At 39.2% G+C, this 16,645-nt stretch overlaps 1 pseudogene; it reads right to left on the bottom strand.

Annotated features, from left to right (window-relative positions):
* Nucleotides 1–4,513: 4,513 nt before the first annotated feature.
* LOC112861062 (large ribosomal subunit protein uL30 pseudogene) lies at nucleotides 4,514–5,345 on the bottom strand (annotated as a pseudogene).
* Nucleotides 5,346–16,645: the final 11,300 nt, after the last annotated feature.

Below are 16,645 nucleotides of genomic sequence, written 5' to 3'. Positions count from 1 at the left end.
AAATCTCTCAGAAAACTGGTACTAGAAGGGAACTTACTTAGTCTGACAAAGTACAATTACAAAAAAACTGACAGATAACATTATATTTAATGGTGGAAATTAAATGTTCATCCCCATAAATTCAGGAGTAAGATGAGAACGTGTACTTTTGACATTTTGGTGCAACATTATATGGGTGGTCCTAACCAGTGCAACGAGGCTAAAGTAATAAATAAATAGGTAGCAGTCATATTAGAAAGAAAGAGGTCAAACTGTCTTTATTTATAGAAGTATGGAAATTTCTATATAGAAAAAGATGGAATCTACTTAAAAGCTACTAGAATTAATATATGAGTTTAGAAATGTTGCAGCATTCAAGGACAATATATAAAAATCAATTGTATTTCTATACACTAACAATATGAAAAACTTAGGGTTAAGTCTGACAAAAGATATGCAAGGTACATACAAAACTATAAAATATTGCTGAGAAAAATTAAGGAAGAGTTTAATAAATGGAAGAGATGAAGTGTTCATGGAAAACTCAGTGTTGTTGTTAAAGGTCAATTCTTTTCAAACTCATCTATAGCTTCAACACATTCCCAATAAAAAACCCAGCAGGTTTTTTTGTACTATTAGACAAGTTGATTCTAAAATTCATATGGTAGTGCAAAGGACTAAAATTGCCAAAATGTCTTTGAAAGAGAAAAAGCAAAACTGGAGGATCAACACTACCTCATTTATAAAACCACAGTTATCAAGATAGTATGTCATCCAGAGAGACACATAGATCAATGGACCAGACTAGAGAGTCCAGAAAGAAACCTACACCTATATGAACAGCTGATTTTTGACAAAGGTGCAAAAGCAATGCAGTGGACAAAAGATAGCTTTTCCACAAATAATGCTGGAGCATTATAAACAAAAATGAATTTTGACCCACATCTTGTGTCATTACAAAATGAACTCTAAATGGATTATAGATACAATTGTAAAATATAAAACTATAAAATGTCTATAATAATAAAAAAAAAAAAACAGGAGAAATTCCCAAATCGTGGTGACCACAGGTTAAGCAAAATTTCTTAGATATAAAACCAAGAAGAAAACAAAATTATAAGTTGTACTTCACCAAAACTAAAAATTTCTGGTTGGTCTTCAAAAGAAATTATTAAGAAAATGAAAAGAGGGATAACTCAGCGGGTTGAGCATCCAACTCTTGATTTCAGCTCAGGTCATGATCCCAGGGTCGTGGGATCAAGCCCCATGTCAGGGTCCAAGCTAAGCATGGAACCTGCTTAAGATCCTCTCTCTCTCTCTCTCTCTCTCTCTCTCTCTCTCTTCCTCCCTCCCTCCCTCCCTCTGTTCCCCCCCTCCCCCGACTTGTGTTCTCTTTAGTTCTTTCAAAGAAAAAAAGAAAGGAAGAAAAGAAAATGAAAAAGAAAAAGCCCCAGATGGGGTGCCTGGCTGGCTTAGTCAGTGGAGTGTGCAACTCTTAATTTCAGGGTTGTAAGTTCAAGCCCCATGTTGGGTGTGGAGATTACTTAAAAATAAATTTTTTTTAAAAAGAAAGAAAGGAAGAAAAGTCACAGAGTGGGAGAATATGTTTGTAAGTCATATTTCTGATAAAGGTCTTATATTAATTATGTATAAAGAATTCTCAAAACTCAGTAATCAAACTTAAAGGCAGGATTCAAAGAGATATTTATACACTCTTGTTCTCTGCAGAATTATTCACAATAAAGTGATAGGGGAAAGTGATCCAAGTGTCCATTTATGGAGGAATGAATTAAAAAAAACCATGTTATATATACACAATGGAATATCTGGCCTCTTAGGAAAGAAATCCTGACATATACTACAGTTTGGATGAATCTTGAGGAAATTATGCTAAATGAAATAAGCCAGTCACAAACCATATGATTCCATTGATAGGAGATACTTAAGATGAGTAAAATTCATAGAGATAGAAAGTAGAATGGTGGTTGCCACAGTTGGGGGGGTGCGGGAGAATAAACACAATAAACTATTATGGTTTTACTACGGTTTAATAGATACAGTTTCAGTTCATCAAGATGAAAGAGCTGTGGCAAAGGATGGTGGTGATAGTGGCACAACAATATTTAATGCCATTGAATTTTACATATAAAAGTGGTTAGGATGGTAAATTTTATATTAAGTGTATTTTAACACATTTAAAAAAAAATTTTTAAGATTTATTTATTTATTTATTTGAGAGAGGAAGAGAAAGAGCGTGAGCGGGGGAGGGGGAAGACAGAAGGAGACACAGTATCCGAAGCAGGCTCCAGGCTCTGAGGGTTCACCACAGAGCCTGACGTGGCGCTCAAACTCTTAAACCACGAGATCATGACCTGAGCTGAAGTCAGAGGTTTAACCAACTGAGCCACCAAGGCACCCCTATTTTATCACAATTTAAAGCAAACTTAATAAATAGAAAACAACCCAGTTTTTTAAATGGGGCAAAATGTTTGAACAGACTTTCCCCAAAGAAGATAAACAGATGGAAAATAAGCATATGAAAAGATGCTCAACATCGTTAGTCATTGGGGAAATGCAAATTAAAACCACAATGAGAGATCACAACATACCTATTAGATGGCAAAATTTAAAAATACTGACCATACTAAGTTTTGGCAAGGATATGGAAAATTTGGAATTTTCATATAGAACTAACGGAAATGTAAATGGTAAAACGACTTTGCAAAACAGTTGGGGAGTTTCTAAAGAAGTGAAATATATTCTTACCATATATGCTCTAGCCTTTTGATGTCTAAAGAATTTACACAAGAGAAATGAAAGCAGATATCCATACAAAGACTTGTAAAAAAATATTTATAGCAATTTTATTTGTAATGGCTAAAATACTGGAAACAACCCAAATGTGCATCAACAGGTAAATATGTATAAACAAATTGTGGTATATCCATGTGATAGACTACTATCTCCCTCCTTTTATTAGTCCTTTTTATTAACAAAATGAACATGGATAGATCTCAAAATAATTATGCCAAGTGAAAGAAACCAGACAAAACAATAGTGCATACTGTATGATTTCATTTACATACCATTCCAGACAATACAAACTAGTCTGTACTGACAGAAAGCAGATCGGTGGTTGCCTGGGCATAGAAAGAAAGGAGGAGGAACAGGACAGGAAGGAATTAACTACAAAGGGGCATGAGCAAATAGCTGGAGGTGTTAGACAGCTTCCTTATCTTGATGGTAGTAGGGGTGGTTTCATGGGTGTGTGCATATGTCAAAACTTTCCAAATTGTATACTCTAAATATGCTTATGGCATATCCATTTTACTTCAATAAAACTGTTAACAAAATAAATAAACAAGTTTTATAAGCTCAGACTCAATCTGCCTCAGTAAATTCCACCTGATGGTGGAGGCAGAGATGGAGGGGCATAACCATTTGGAATTTTTCACTTTGGGAAATGACCAAGGAAGACAACCTGGGATGAGAAAAAAAATATTGCTGAGCCACGTGGTGTGTTCTGAAGAGGTCAAGCAGTGTTCATTTTCTCTACATTTAATCAACATAGAAGGTCTCAGAGTCAAAAGATATTGGAGCCAGGAAGGAACTTTGAGAAAGAAAATGCAGTTTAGTTTTTTTTTTTTTCAGATGAGGAAATGAATCCAAGAGAAATAAAGGGCCTTGCTTTCAGTCAGATAGCTTGCAAAGCTAAGCATAAAATGTGAATCCTCTGAAACCTACTCTAATGTTTTTTATTTTCTATACCTAGATATCCTAAACCCTTGGGTAATTGTTAGTCTAGGTTAGTCTATGAAAATATGGAAAAAGATAACACCCATGAGACTCTGAGATAATAGCTCTAAGATATCTTTCATGACCACGTGGACAGCCCAGAAAGTAGAAGGGAACACCACTACCTCAACCTTCATATTTTCAGTTCCCAAAGCCTCTTAGACATCAGGCCCTATATGCCACTAATGACCTCCTTAATACTGGCAGAGTCTTGACAACTTGAAACTATTACTTTTGATGTGAACTCCTTACAGGCAGAGTCAGTTCTGCAATAATGCTTGCCTTGAAAACACAAATATGGTCCAGGGTGATTCATATGTTAGGAAACAATATGAGGATGGTGCGCATTTACCCTTGCCTATCTTACAAGTGAGAAACTGGATGAAAACAGAAAACTTGGCTCAGCTGAACCCAGCAGTGTGGGACACTCAAAACGCATATGCACATGCGCACAGATGCTTAACGCTCTACCAGCTAACTCTGTGCGCTCCGTGTGTTATGTTGTCCCATCCAAGTCTGGTGTTAAATTTTTCCTCTGACTTTACATAACCTACCTTCCTACCCCTTTACAGTGAGTCACAAGCTGCTACCCTTTCAACATTCACGTCCTCATTGAAGTCTTTTTAAGATAAAGTGCCATGTTTACTTTATTATTTATGAATTTCCCTTTTTTTTCTAACTTGGAAGTGGTCACTGTTTATTAACTGAACAGATTATAAAAATAATCATGGGAGACACCTTAGTTCATCCTTCTAACACGTCTGTTAATCTGGTCTTCCCTGTTGGTCACCATCTCTACCTTCTACAATATCGGTGATCTTTTTCTTCATTCTTCCTCGGGGAGAAGATAATTTGAAGGGCTGCAGGAAGTTGTTTGCTTCTCTGAAATACTTTCCAACAGGACAGACCTCATGAATAAGACCCTCCATGTAGATGATGCCCTTTTCCCCAAGAGTTTGAGCAATCAAAGTGTTATCTGTCAGCACAATTGACTTTTTGTTGATTTTGCCATGACTATGCTGGCAGATCAATTTATTTACTGATCTCGGGTTTGGGTACCCCATGCAGTATATGGCTCCACCATCCTCAGCATGTTAACTGAAGCCTTGCTGAGCTTAACAAAGGTGCCACTGAAGAACTGACAAAGATAAAGTGTCAACACCTTTTGGATTTTTGGGCTCACACCGCAGATATCTCTGATCCTGAAAACAAATGCCCACTTGGGTTCCACATTACATAGAAGTTGTTTGCATTTCCTGCCCAATCCTCACAATTCGAATCTTACTTCTATACATCTTCCAATCTTCCCTATTCTAGTGCTTAGCTTTTTCATAGATAAGCTTCATCCTTGCCTTGGGAAGCATCTTTTGAGCATTTTTCTCAGGTGCTTGATCTTCAGCACTGCAATACTTTTTCTTAATGGTTTCTGGCACAGCAGAAACCTTCTTTTCTCCATTCTCCATTCTCCATTTCTTTTCTCCAGAAAACTTATTTGTCTCCATTTTCCATCCTCTGTTTTGGCTGCCTATGAATTTCTTAAGTTATGAGGCTACTTATGAATTTTTTAACCATTTAACATGTGTAAAACTGTGCTAGCATTTTTATTAGGTTCCTATACTTTTTCTTTAATGTGTCATTGATGAAGTTCTGAAATGTTGTCTCTCTGATCCCATCTTTTCCCATAAACCCTTTCATTTCTCTTGCACTGTTGTGCATAGCACAGTGATTTTTATGAGTGCATATGCCACATTATAGCGGAGCTAAATCAGGAGTGTAGGGTAGACCCTTGAAATACTAATTTTGGGTCCAGTAGCTGTGCCCATGCATATGCACACACATACATACATACACAAACACACAGAATTTTGTTTAAATACTACTGGGCTGGTGTCCTGTCATAAAAGTTTGTTTCAGAGCTGACAGGAGAACAAAGTATCCTTTTCAGAGTCAGCTCACACAATGATTGTTAGTTACAGCATACCAGTCCTTTGTTCCTTCTGAGCAGTGACTGATCTTGGATGCAATGGAGACCATTAGTACTGGTCAACCAGCAAAGACAAGCATTAAGTCAGCTCATACATAATGGATCAGGCTTAGCAATGACCCACCCTCTTGGCATCTTAGTTGATGGTAACAATATAAGTCAAAGCATGTTCCATTATGGTCTCCATCATAATCATGTGGGGAACTGAACAGAATGCAGATGCCTGGGCTCCACTCTTTATCTGCCAAATCAGAGCCTCTAAGATCAGCAGTGAATCAGCATTTTGTTTTTGTTTTATGTTAATTAATTAATTTTTAATGTTTATTTTGATTTTTTTAATGTTTTTATTTTGAGAGAGACAGAAAGCACAGTGGGGGAGGAGCAGAGAGAGAGGGAGAGAGAGAATCCCAAGTAGGCTGTGTACTGTCAGCCTGGAGCAGACATGGAGCTCGAACTCACAAACTGTGAGATCATGACCTGCGCTAAAGTCTGACACTTAATCAACTGAGCCACCCAGATGCCCCTATTTATTTATTTTGAGAGAGAGAGAGAGAGACAGAAAGCACATGCACGAGCGAGGGAGGGGCAGAGAGAGGGAGAGAGAGAATCCTAAGCAGGCTCTGTGCTGACAGCAGAGAGCCTGACATGTGGCTCTAATTCACAAACTGTGAGATGACATAAGCCAAAGTCAAGAGTTGGAGGCTACCCAGGTGCCCCCATTTTTTTTGGTGGGGGGACGGGCAGAGAGAAGGAGAGAATCCCAAGCAAGCTCTGCACTGTCAGCACAGAGCCCAACACCGGATTTGATCCTGCAAACTGCGAGATCGTCACTTGAACCGAAACTAAGAGTCAGACACTTAACTGAGCCACACAGGCGCCCCAAGGAAGATGCATTTTGACAGGCATTTAGTCATCCTTAGGCACCCTGAACTTTGAGAACCCCTGGACTGGACTGTCTACATGAATTGCAGCAAGACACATGATACAGAGCCAGGCTCTTGAGTGCTTAATATTAAGCTTAACTTCTTTTTTACCTAAAACAGCTGGCTCTTACTCCATTTTACATATTATTATTATCCAATTATAATAGCTTTTGTCCAATTTTAAATCAATATCGTTGAGGATTTGTCACAGGTGCCACATGTTGACCTGTTGTGAGGGAGAGCGGGTTGATAGAAAAGTTCCAGAGAGTACTTTGACATAGCAGAGAGTGTTGTTCCGTAGCTGGTTCATTAAGTTCATATCTCATCTGTCAAAAAATTTTTACAACTATTTTTTCAGAACTTTGAACTAAATTCTCTGGTGTGTTCTGAAACAAGGACAGGACACCTGAAGCTTCCTAATGAATACTTTCTATCTTCTATAATCTAGCCACTGATTAATTGGTACTATGATCTGAACTTGTGTACTAGATGGGCTGGGAACAAAACACCAGTTAAAAATTGCAGAGATATTTATGAGTACACTAAAGGAATATAATTATTTTTCTGGAGAAGATAACCATTATCATGATGTAGCATACAGTAATGTTTTACAATCACCAGCAAGTATTAATGTGATGTTTAACATCTTCCACCTTGGAAGATGGTTCAAGTCACAAGAAAAATAATGAAAGATCTTAACTTAAAAGAGATCTTTTAAAGAGATCTTCACTCTCTCCTTAGCAGACTCAAATACATATTACAAAATAATTCTAGTAGTACTTCCTATGTTGGGAGGAAAAAAGCAAGTTCTGTCTTCTAGAGTGTACAAGAGAACATTGTAATAAAGATGTTTTTGAAGTAAACCATGAAGAAAATGGACATTACAGACTTAAAATGGATTTTCTTTGTCTCTTTTGAAATTATTGAAACAAGAACTAGCAAGAAGGAATTTATTATGCATGCTTCATAAAACGGCACCATGTATCAGAAAATCAATGTGAGAATTAGCTAAGTGCTAGAAACCTCCATTACCAGAAGAAGCTATGCTGACAATTCATCTTGTCCACCTTTTCTTTTTTCTTTTTAATTTTTTTAGAGTTTATTTATTTTTGAGAGAGAAAGAGAGAGAGACAGAGCTCAAGCGGGGCAGGGACAGAAAGATATGGAGAAACAGTCTGAAGCAGGCTCCAGGCTCCGAGCTGTCAGCACAGAGCCTGAGCGGGGCTCAAACTCACGAACCGCGAGATCATGACCTGAGCCGAAGTTGGACCTACTGAGCCAGCCAGGTGCCCCTTGCCCACCTTTTCTAAACAAAACTTGACTTTACCTATTCAAAAGTTCTCACTTTCTAATGGCATGATAAGTGCCAAGGTTGGTGCGGTATTTAGGAGTAAAATGTCATGATAACTACAACTTAATTTCAAAGGGTATAAATATATATAAAGTTCAGAGAAAGAAAAAACAAATATAGCAAAATATTAACTATTCCTGAATCTACAAAGAAGGTACATGGGTGTTCACTTTAGTATTCCTTCAACTTTTCTGATGTTTAAAATTTTCCATAATATAAATCTGAAGGAAAAAAAAAAAGAAATACACAATTTAGCCACTTAAAGTCAATGAAAATATTTAGTCACTCCAGAAACCCGTGTAATCATAGCCAAGCCTGTGAGTACAATTTAGTGTGTAATTCTGGTTTTATGACTTAGCGTGGCACTCCTCTAAAATTACAGCTGAAGAAGGAAGTGAAACTTGAAACCGCCCTACCTACTGCAATTCTTTTGATACCATGCATATTCCCCTCCAGAAGTATGACTTGTATAGTAAACGTTACAATGGCTTTCTACCTTTAGGCCCCTTGTCAAAAGATTTGTCCTTTCTGTGATTGACTAGCAACTGAATTGTCATAGTGTGGAGATCAAAATGAGAAGCAGCTGCAGAGAACCGGTTTTACATAAGTCTTCAAACCAGTGGGGATGTAAAATAGGAAAAGGTTCCTAAATAGACTTGAATAAAATTTTTATTTACCAAAATAAGTGACAACGTGGATTTATTCATGGAGTGAAATCATTGAATTGGAATTTTCCCCTGGAAGGGTCACAGATGTTTAAATATTGCATATGTTTATATTTTTAATATGTTATGTATATTTCCGTTTCAGGAACTTGAAGTAACTAGTTCATCTCAGATTCCCTTTTCGTCTCTCTGTGTCATCATCCTTCTTCTGCAGACCCCACTACTTCTGTCTCAGTCTTTCATATTTGAAAGGGGCCTCTGGGCAAAGAACCGCATCTCATCTGCAGAATGAGGAGGGCTAAAGCGCCTCCCAGCCCTCCTGGATCGCATAGCAGTTCAGCTGCATTTTCTTTGCCAGCGAATTGTCTTGTTTACTTTCCTCACCCCCTGGGAACCCACTGGCCTCAGGATCTCTTCAATCAATACTTTAAATGGCCCCTTTCCTGAAAGACAAACAATGAGATTTTAACTCTATGTCTCACTGTCCTTCGTTCTCTCCTTCCTTTTTCCTACCAGCTTTCATTTCTGTAAGTCCAACAAATGATGAGTTTATGAGTTTCTAATATTAGCCCTTAGGCTGCCTGACCTATTAACCCTTTCACAGCTGGCTTCCTCTGCACCTGCTAGACCATTATAGTTCTAAACTCCATGGAAACCAAAAGATTCTTAAAGCAAGCTTAGTAAAGGCCGGTTTCCATTCTCCTAGAAATGCAAGTTCATGGCGGGTGATGTGTCTAATGGGGTTAGCTGGGCCTAGTTAAATTCTCTACTGGACCTCTCAGGTATAACCACATGACTTCCCAGTTACTAAATATTTCCATGTACTTCATCATGCACATATAGTTCCAGATGCAAAGTTAAAGTTATGACCAGACAAACACAGAAACACCTGCGCATAGTTTTCTAAAGCACCTTCAAGATGACAGGTATTGTGTATGCTCATCTGCTGCTATTATTAGAAGCACTTCATACTGACTAAGCTGGTATTGAGGATGAAGTGGATTAAGACTTACAGAGCCCGAATGGTAAACACATGACACAGGGCTTTGGGGGCAGGCTCCATGGTGTGCAGTTTTGTTCAGCACCACACCTCAAATGCTCAGTAGCGAAGCCTGCATTCAGGGCACTTTCTAAGCAGCAGAGAGGCAATTCAAATGTTTAAACGACTCATCTAAACTGACCTTCCACCACAGCCCAACTAATCTCAGGGGATGGGCAAACTGACAGCACAATGCCAAGGTAAAAAGCACTGGAGGGGAAGCAAGGGAACCACAGATGCCCACCAATTAAGCAGATGAATCACCATGTCCCTCCATGCCAGTTTCCCCTGAAGTTCAAGGACAAGAACACCTGACTCATCTGGAGTCAGGTAAGGTTGTTTGGAGCACTGCAGATAATGCTGACCACTTGGGTCACTTAGTGACCATGCTTGAAATATGGAGTGATGCTGAAGGGCAAGCACAAATGGGATGCCATATGACAGCAGACACTCTGAACACCTGGGTGGCTCAGTTGGTTAAGCATCTGACTTCGGCTCAGGTCATGATCTCACAGTTCGTGAGTTTGAGTCCTGCATTAGGCTCTGTGCTGACAGCTCAGAGCCTGGAGCCTGCTTCAGATTCTGTGTCTCCCTCTCTCTCTGCCCCTCCCCCACTCATGCTCTGTCTCTCTCTCTCCTTCAAAAATAAGTAAAAATATTAAAAAATTTTTCATTTTTGAGAAAGAGAGAGAGTGCAGGTGTACATGAGTAGGGGAGGGGCAGAGAGGGAGACAGAGGATCCAAAGCAGGCTCTGCACTGACATCAGCGAGCCCAGTGCTGGGTTTGAATTCACAAACTGTGAGATCATGACCTGAGCCAAAGTCAGATGCTTAACAGACTGAGCCACCCAGATGCCCCAACACAAATGTTTTTACATGATGATCTAATTAGTAACTAGAGAACCATTAGATAGAAAGCTCAGCATAGCTGTGATGTGACTGCCACTCAAGGAGAATCCTAGAAATGGGGGCAGTGAGAGAGCAGGAGCCTTTGACAAATGTGTGCTTGAGATGGTAATCTTTTAAGAACTACATCTGTTCAGAGGGTGAGAGGGCAAACAAATAGGTATGGAAGATTCCACCACCTTCCAGCAGAGACATTTGGTGGAAAACTACTTGAACTGGGCTGGGAGTGGTGCATATCTACCAGCCACTCTCTGTAGATCTGACTTGTGGACCCTACCATCCCCCAAGTGAAGAGAGAGCAGTATGAGGGCAAAAGACACACCCAAGTAAGACCGCTGAATGAATCTTGCTTCTTTAAAGGATACATAGGATAATCAACAGATAGTAAAATGAAGCCGGTGGAAAAATACCAAAAACAAGAGAAGGGGCAACATCCTCAGACTCAGATAATCAGTAGGAATCCGGGGGAGGGGGGGTGGGTGGTGGTTAAAGTTTGGGAAATTTTTCCTGCTCAAAAGAATGCAAAGTAACTGACCTCTTTGAAACAAATTCAGAAGAGCATAGGATAGATGGAGATGGAAAGACAATGGGATGAAAAGAAAAGGGAGGTAGGTGAAATGACTGAAAAAGCAGAACTGAAATCCATGATAGAGACAACGAAGAACAGAATTGGCAATGTGGTGTCACCTTCCTGGACGACAGGTTAGCAACATGTATCAATATCCTTAACTATGAACATGGCCTTTGACCCAACAATTGTATTTCTAAAACATTTAATCCAAGGAAATAGTAAATTTGCAAAATTTTGCAAATTTGCAAAAATATAACTACAGGATGTTACTGAGGGATTCTTTTTAAATATTTTTTTAAGTTTCTTTATTTATTTTGAGAGAGAGACACAGCAAACGGGAGAGGGGCAGAGAGAGATGGAGAGAGAGAATCCCAAGCATGTTCTGTGCTATCATGACAGATCCCGACACAGGGCCCAAACTCACAAACCATGAGATCATAACCTGAGCTGAGATCAAGAGTCAGATGTTTAACTGATCAAGCCACCCAGGTGCCCCTGAGGGCTTTTTTATAGTAGAAAAATAAGTTTTCACCAATGGGGAATTACTGAAATAAATTATGGTATCACTATATCATAATATTAAAATGAATATAGCATTAATAATATTAAACATAATAATATCAATATTTATTTAGCACGGTTATTTATTTAATACATGTTACATTATTATATTATGCTATATGTTATATAGTATTGTTATAAATGCCACAAATAGGTGCATATATATCATATATACACTCTATATACCATATATGCTATGTATTATATTATGCTAAAAATAAAGTTTACAAAATAATACATAGAGTAAAACGTTACGTTATTTTTTTAAAAAAACATATATTTGTGAGCACTGTGTTGGTCTCTGTGCTGATAGCTCAGAGCCAGGAGCCTGTTTCGGGTTCTGTGTCTTCCTCTCTCTGCCCCTCCCCTGCTCATGCTCGGTCTCTCTCTCAAAAATAAAAAAAAAAAAACATAAAAAAATTTGTTTCGTAAAATAAATTAAATTAAATTAAATTAAAAAGAAAGAAAAGAAGTCTGGAAAGATTGTATTATCAACTTTGGCTGCATAACAAACCATTCTAAAACTTAGTGGCTTAAAATAACCATTTCTTTAGTTCACGATTTTGCAGAAAGACAATTTGGGCTGGGTTCATATGGGCAGTTTATCTGGACTCAAGCTCTGTCATGCATCTGTGGTCAGCAGCCTAGTGGCTGGACACTGAATGGTTTAGGACAGCATCAGCTAGGACAGCTCATCTCTGTTCTTCCTGGTCTCTCATTCTAAGGGAACCAACCTGGGCTTGATCACATAATGCTCCCCATGGTTCTGAAAGCAAGAGTGAATCCTGAACTGATACCTGGCTTGTAGTTCTGCTGCGTTTTACTGGCCAAAGTAAATCACAAGACCAGCTCATATTTGAGAGGAGGAAAAAGAGACTCTCTCTTTTTTTTTGTAATGTTTACTTATTTTGAAAGAGAGAGAGAGAGAGAGTAGGAAAGAGGCAGACAGAGAAGGAGAGAGAGAATCCCACAGCACAGAACCTGCTGTGGGGCTTGAACTCATGAACCATGAGATCATGTCTTGAGGCAAAATCAATAATTGACCACCTTGAGGTGCTGGGAAAACTGGACACTGACATGCAGAAGAATGAACCTGGACCACTTTCTTACACCATACACAAAAACAAACTCAAAATGGATGAAAGACCTCAATGTAAGACAGAAAGCCATCAAAATCCTCGAAGTGAAAGCAGGCAAAAACCTCTTTCATCTTGCCCGCAGCAACTTCTTACTCAACACGTGTCTGGAGGCAAGGGGAACAAAAGCAAAATGAACTACTGGGACCTCATCAACATAAAAAGCTTCACCACAGCGAAGGAAACAATCAGCAAAACTAAAAGGCAACTGACAGAATGGGGGAAGGTATTTGCAAATGATATATCAGATAAAGGGTTAGTATCCAAAATCTATAAAGAACTTATCAAACTCAACACCCAAAAAACAAATAATCCAGTGAAGAAATGGGCAAAATCCATGAATAGACACTTCTCCAAAGAAGACATCCAGATGGCCAACTGACACATGAAAAAATGCTCCACATCACTCATCATCAGGGAAATACAAATCAAAACCACAATGAGATATCACCTTACACCTGTCGGAATGGCTACCAGTAACAACTCAGGCAACAACAGATGTTGGCTAGGATGCAGAGAAAAAGGATCTCTTTTGCATTGTTGGTGGGAATGCAAGCTGGTGCAGCCACTCTGGAAAACAGTATGGAGGTTCCTCAAAAAACTAAAAATAGAACTACCTTATGACCCAGCAATTGCACTACTAGGCATTTATCCACGTGATACAGGTGTGCTGTTTCGAAGGGACACATGCACCCCCATGTTCATAGTAGCACTATCAACAATAGCCAAAGTATGGAAAGAGCCCAAATGTCCATCGATGGATGAATGGATAAAGGAAATGTGGTATATATTTACACTGGAGTATTACTCGGCAATCAAAAAGAATGAAATCTTGCAATTTGCAACTACGTGCATGGAATTGGAGGGTAGTATGCTAAGTGAAATTAGAGAAAGACAAAAATCATATGACTTCACTCATATGAGGACTTTAAGAGACAAAACAGATGAAAGGAAGGGAAGGGAAACAAAAATAATATAAAAACAGGAAGGGGGACAAAACAAAAGAGATTCATAAATGTGGAGAACAAACTGAGGGTTACTGGAGGGGTTGTGGGAGGGGGGATGGGCTAAATGGGTAAGGGGCACTAAGGAATCTACTCCTGAAAGCATTGTTTCACTATATGCTAACTAATTTGGATGTAAATTTTAAAAGAGAAAAAAGAAAATTAAAGAAAAAAAGAATTGACCACTTTGCTCATTGAGCCACCCAGGTGCCCCATCTCTATCTCTTGATATAAGGAGCTGCCAGACCATACTGCAAGCACATGTGGATACAGGGAGGGGGATAATTGTGGTAATTTTTGCATACAATCCACCATAAGCATGTACTAGCATGTTAGTAGTACATGTTTAGAACATGTAATTACAGGTGATTTTTATTTTGTTCCTTATATTTTTCTATACTGACAACATCTTTTGCAATGAGCATGTATTACTTTTGTCACTGAAATCAAGTTGCTACCTCCATCTTATAATTTAGCAGTCTTTTAATTTATTTTGAAAGAGAGAGAGACAGAACAAGCAGGGAAGGAGCAGAGAGAGAGGGGGATAGAAGACTCAAAGAAGGCTCTGAGACAGACTCTGTGCTGACAGCAGAGGGCCGATGTAGGGCTCAAACTCATGAACCATGAGATCATGACCTGAGCCAAAGGTGGATGCTTAACCGATTGAGCCACCCAGGTGTCCCTCACAAAAAGTTTTAATGGCATTGCAAACTGACCCTGGTATAACCTTGAGTTAAAAGGATGATAGAAAAATTAAAAGTATATGCAAAATATATCCTAAAACATAAAATGCATGGAGAAAGTTCTGGAAGGAATTATCAAAATGTTAATAATGGTACTGTTTAGGTGTGGGGTTATGGATATTTTTCTATTTTATTAAACTTCCTAAATTTTCTCTAATTAAAAAAATTACTTTGATAATTAGAAAAGAAAGCATAAAAACTGGTAAATGAAACAGGTTTTTAAAATGACATTTAAAAGACTATGATGGGGCACCTGGGTGGCTCAATCGTTTAAGCATCTGATTTCGGCTCAGGTCACCATCTCGTGGTTCATGGGTTCCAGCCCTGTATTGGGCTCTGTGCTGAGCACAAAGCCTGGAGCCTGCTTCAGATTCTGTCTCCCACTCTCTACCCATCCCCCACTCATGTTCTCTCTCTCTCTCTCTCTCTCTCTCTCTTTCAAATATAAATGGACATTAAAAAAAAAATTAAAGGAAGGCTATGAGGTGCCTGGGTGGCTTAGTTGGTTGAGCATCTGAGTCTTGATTTCAGCTTTCAGGCTCAGTGGTCAGCACAGAGCTTGCTTAAGATTCTCTTTGTCCTTCTTCCTCCACCCTCTCTAAAATAAAACATTAAAAGAAGAAGAAGAAGAAGAAGAAGAAGAAGAAGAAGAAGAAGAAGAAGGAGAAGAAGAAGAGGAGGAAGACGATGACGACGACGGCTAAGCATTAATGTCTAAAAGACATCCTGGAACCAACAGTAACAGTGTGCCATACACTGAGAATGATTAACTTGGTTCCCTGCACTTGAAATCTAATGATAAGAAAATCATTTTTGCTGGAAAACAATGATGAATTTGTCTACTTGTACAAAAGCATTCAGAAAAATGTAGTGCAAGCTCCCCATTTTCCAACACAATTTAGTAAAACCCCTATATTTTGGAGTTGCTGGACACTGCCCAGCTGCTATGAAAGCTTCTGCTATATTGGTTTCTTATATCTACATCCAACTGATTGGGACTCCAAATGCAGGAGTGATAGATTGATATGCTCTAACCTCCAGCAGCAAGGCCAGGTGAGTGTGAGAAGAGGGGCTCCTGGGACACAAATAGGAGACACTCCTTGTTCAGGCCAGCCTGCACTTGCACCACCCTCGGAATGAATGTATCAACCTAGACCTGGCTGTGCCTTAGAGAACTAATCTCACTCTTCTTTACCAGAATACAAATACTCTCCAGCTATGCCTCTCGTGGTAGGGGTACTGACAGTGTCTTAGCCTAGGTTCCCCCAAAAAACTGTCTGAAGCCACTGGTATATGCCTGGGTGCTTTACTAGGGAATTCACTCCCAGGGAGCAGAAGTGAGCCTCAAATGCAATGAGGCAGAGAAGGAGAAAGAACCAACAAGAAAAAGATCTAGCAAGATGACCTCCAATAAGTGGTAACTCAAAACCATGAGATTGTGCCCCTAGAAACCACATAAATGGCATCTCAGCATCATCCTGGGAGAGAAAGGGGGAAAAGGGGAAGAATTTACCCATAGGTGCCCATCTTTCATTGGCCAAATTCCTCCCTAAGAGGCATTAATTCCGCCACACTACCAGGGTACACTTGAGCAGTACTGCTCTTTAGATCCAGACAAGAACCTCTGCCCTTGTCTTGATGCTCTAGACTTGCCCTGCACACCACAAACCCTGCATACCATAAACACACACACACACAAATATCAGAGAGCATGTTAGCCATTGGGGATCTTACCATCAGCCTTGGCACAGCACAACCTTTAACCCTAAACATCTGCTACTGTGCAGACCGCGGGGGAGTCTTTATTCACATGGCTTGCCCTATATCCTCAAAACAAAAGGCAACTGTGTCAAAATGCCATGAAAATTTGTGGGTTATTCCACTGTTGATATTGGAGGCCAACACCTTTTTGGAGTTCAGGGCGGATTTGAGAAACAGAAGTGCTTAGGTTAGAAAAAGATAAATTTGTTAACTTGTCAAATTCTTCT

The sequence above is a fragment of the Puma concolor genome, chromosome A1 (assembly GCF_028749965.1).
Source record: "Puma concolor isolate L17-30 chromosome A1, mPumCon1.1.hap2, whole genome shotgun sequence".
NCBI lineage: Eukaryota > Metazoa > Chordata > Mammalia > Carnivora > Felidae > Puma > Puma concolor.
This window is presented reverse-complemented; position numbering and strand designations above follow the sequence as displayed.